The sequence below is a fragment of the Bidens hawaiensis genome, unplaced genomic scaffold (assembly GCF_021521415.1).
Source record: "Bidens hawaiensis isolate Kalapana, Puna unplaced genomic scaffold, B.hawaiensis_p1.1 tig00025388_1, whole genome shotgun sequence".
Lineage (NCBI taxonomy): Eukaryota > Viridiplantae > Streptophyta > Magnoliopsida > Asterales > Asteraceae > Bidens > Bidens hawaiensis.
In genome coordinates this window covers 159,607-164,046 of record NW_027494058.1, presented here as the reverse complement: position 1 = coordinate 164,046, position 4,440 = coordinate 159,607, and positions in this window count along the sequence as shown.

Sequence of the window (4,440 nt, the reverse complement as noted above, 5' to 3'; positions counted from 1 at the left end):
GAAGCGTAAGGACATCATCTAATATCTCAATCTTATCTAGCAATCTCTTAATATACTCTTATATTCAGAGCAATCTAGTCTGATTCTCACGCCGGAGGGTGGTCACAAGGAGGAACCCCCCCCTTCTCAGTGACGAGCTTACGGTGTCTGTTTTGCAGGTCTCCTGAAGAACAACCTTCTCAGCTAGATCTCATCCGTGGGAAACATTACTTAACCCCCAGATTATCTATAATCTGTCCAGGGTTCACTTAGTGTTTCTTCATTGGCGCCATCCGTGCATAAAAGCTAGAACTATTTTAGTTTTTTCAAAATTTCTGAAGAAATGGTTAACGTTACTCCGGTCCAAAGGCCAGTAACCGACCAAGAAACCCCGGTAACCACAACCCCAGCAACTGGGGGGAACACCGGCGGTTACACAAATCTTACGAACACTACCCCGACTACCCAAGCCGGGGCAAGTGCAGTAAATATTCCACTGGGGTTCACTGATGCCCAGTTGGAAAAACGAACAAGGGCCCCTCGCCAAACACTAGATCAAGTGAAGGCGTGGGCCGAAGCACGTCAAAGAGAATTCCAAGCTGAATTGGATGAACGCTTGCGTTCAGCTCAACAGGCTGACGAATTCGGCAGTACTCGCCAACACCTCAATATGAGCAGTGAGTGCGAGTACTCAGACGACGAGAGGGAGTCCGATACCGACGCAAACCCTCGCCATAAGGCGAAAGGGAAGCGTAAGGAAACGGACGTCCAACCAAAAAGGAATTTTGGGGAAGCTTTTAAACCAACTGCGGAGAGAAACCCGCGTGACTTCTCCAAAACCTTTAGACCAACTGCTACAAATGCAGGAAAGTCAAAATTCGCAAGGGACATTGCGGAAGCAATCGCCCCGAGAAGTGCCAAACAGATGTCCAACATTGGCACTTATGATGGTCTATCCGACCCAGACGACCATTTGAACAGGTTCATTGCGGGGGCTACCGTCAGCAACTGGACGGAACCCACGTGGTGCTACATGTTCCAGATGACTCTGGTCGGAGCGGCCAGGGCATGGTTCGATCTTTACCGGTCCACCACATATATGACTGGGCGGACTTTCAGAACAAGTTCAGCCAGCACTTCAGTCAACAGAGGAAGTACACTGAAGAACAGTGGAAGATCCTCAACTGCGTGAGAGAGGAGGATGAATCTTTACTAGACTTCATCACCCGCTTCAACTCCAAAAAGCTAAGTCTCGGTAACATAAGTGAAGATCTGGTTCGCGCCGCTTTCATCCAAGGCGCCGAATACCCAGAACTTATCCGCACATTGACGGGTAAGGATGGCATGCCATCAACATAGGATGCCATCATGACGGCGGCAAAGCGCTTTGCCGAGACGGAAAAGCAACTGGGAAGGGATCTTTCCCAGAGTACACACCTCTACACGCAGAGGACAAGAGAGAACAATGTCCGGATCGCCCGGCAGAATAAAAAAAGGAAGCTAGGTATCTGGCAGTCAAGGGTAAACTTTGACACCTCATCCAGCTCTCGCCCTCTTGTTGGCGGAAGAAGTCACACACACCCTTCAAGCCAAAAGCACCGGTGGACGCCACTCACCAAAAGCGTCACGGAGATATTTGCCACTGAAAAGCTACCGTGGCCAAAAGCTCCAGCGATCCGGCACCGACCTAATGCGGATCAGAGCAAATCCTGTGACTTCCACGGGACAAAAGGTCATGGTACGGAAGAGTGTACATCCTTGAAAGACATTGTCGAAGCATTCGTTAAGGATGGAAGATTGGCACACCTGGTGGCATCAATCAAGAAGGGAGGACGGAACGACAACCGGTACCGGGGCAACGGACGAAAGCCCGTCGACATCAGCATCAACATGGTTCATGGCAACATCAGAGGAAGAAAAAGGCGAACGCGCATGGAAGGAAGCTGAGGTGCGCTTCCCGCGAGTGCCAGGAGGACCCAGCAAAGAAGGCCCTATCGTCATAAAAAGCCAGCTGGGGCACTACATCACTTCTCGCACTCTTGCTGACAACGGCGCCTCGTCAACGGTGATGTACATGCAGTTCTTCGACAAGCTAGATGACGAAGACAAGGAGCGCCTGGAAACGATCTGCGCCTCGATGGAAGGGTTTGATGGCAGCACAAGCACCTCCCTGGGTATCCTATCTTTCCCCTTCACTCTTACAGATGGAAAACACTCCCGCACAGAAGATGTGGACTTTGTCGTGATGAGGAAGCCACACCACACGTACGACATTCTCTTCGGGAGAGACGGGATGGCAAGATTCAACGCCGTGGTATCCTCAGTCCACGGCATGATGGGATGGCCAACAGCTAAGGGTGTAGCGATGATCACCGGCATTCCCCAGGTATGCATCGCATCTGTCTCATCTAAACCCAAACCAAAGATGGCTAAACCAACCATCACCGAACCAGAAAGATGGGCCTTCAATGGCAAGTACCCTGACCAGGCCGTAACCATTGGCCCAACAATTGTTGACCCCACACGCACCTTACTTAAGCGCTTATTACAAAGGAACGCCGACATCTTCGCGTGGACACCAGCTGACATGACTGGTGTACCCCGGAGTAAGGCAGAGCATAAGCTCAAATGCGATCCGGCTGTCACACCGATCGTACAAAAGCGCAGAGTAATGGGGCCAGAACAAACTAACGCGTGTAGAACCCAAGTCAAGGAACTTCTTGACGCAGGCATCTTACGCGTTAGTAGATATCAAACTTGGGTTGCAAATCCCGTTATGGTACCGAAGAATGACAAACAATGGCGCATGTGCATAGATTTCAAAGATTTGAACAAAGCATGCCCCAAAGATTGTTATCCGTTACCTGAAATTGATCTTAAGGTGGATTCGTTGGCACCATTCCGCCTTAAATGCTTCCTGGACGCGTATAAGGGGTACCATCAAATCCACATGGCCGTTGATGATCAGGACAAAACCGCTTTTCGGACGCCCGATGGCACATTTTGTTATCAAATGATGCCATTCGGACTTAAGAATGCCGGGTCCACATACCAACGCCTGATGGACAAAGAGTTTCATTCCCAAATTGGGAGGAACTTGGAAGTCTACATGGATGACTTGGTCATCAAAAGCCCTGACCCAGAAGCGATGTTGAAAGACATCGAAGAAACTTTCAACACGCTCAGGAAGATAAACATGAAGCTCAACCCGAGAAAGTGTGCCTTTGGAGCGGAAGAAGGGAAGTTCTTGGGGGTCATCGTCACTAAAGATGGCTTCAGAGCGAACCCTGAAAAGGTCGAAGCCATTATCAAAATGGAATCACCTACTACCATCAAACAGGCTCAGACACTGAACGGACGACTAGTGGCACTTAATCGCTTTTTGGCAAACCACGCGGATAAGTCGTTCCCCTTCGTGTCAACGTTGAGAAACTGTTTGAAAAAAACGCACTTCCGCTGGACACCAGAAGCGGAAGCAGCTTTTCAGGAGATTCGGTCACGCTTGATCGAACTCCCAACACTCACAGCACCAGAAGCGGGAGAGGAGTTAATCCTATACCTTTCCGCAACTGATAGAGCAACCGGGGCAGTCCTGCTAGTAGAGCAAAAAGGCATCCAGATGCCAATCTATTATGTCAGCCGTATCCTAACAGACGTAGAAACCCGGTACTCTACCCTCGAAAAATTAGTCTTAGCACTTTTACACGCCTCACGCAGGTTAAGACGATATTTCCAGGGTCACCCAATCACCATACTCTCCAACTTCAAACTTGCAAACGTTCTAGGCAAACCCGAGTTATCGGGACGCCTAGCCAAATGGGCAATTGAGTTGGGAGAATACGCGATAAAGTATAAGCCAAGACCAGCCATAAAGGGCCAGGTTCTGGCCGACTTTATTGCAGAAGTGCCTGCATCGCGGGAAAAAGAGTGCCAGGAAGAGGCTCAACCCTCTCCAGCACAAGACATCAATGATGTCTGGCGACTCTACACTGATGGGGCAGCCAATAACGAGGGTTCAGGCGCAGGGCTAAAGCTAACCAACCCAGCGGGCCAAGAATACACCTACGCTATTCGATTGGATTTTCCAAGTACGAATAACGAAGCCGAGTATGAGGCATTCCTGGCTGGGCTGAGAATTGCGCGTAAGATGGGAGTGAAAAACTTGGAAGCCCACGTGGATTCCATGTTAGTAGCCAATCAAATCAACGGGACGTACACGGCTGTGAACGACACAATGGCCCTGTACCTCGCACAAGCAAAATCCCTTATGCGCGATTTCAATGACTGCAAAGTCATACACGTCAAGCGAAGTGAAAACAAATCTGCTGATGCGTTAAGCAAGCTTGCTTCATTAGCCTTTACCCACCTAGGAAAGGATATCCGCATTGAACTCCTCGAGACACCTTCGGTCCCGCACAAGGAAATTTGTGTCATCCAAACCGGCACGGAAACGTGGATGAC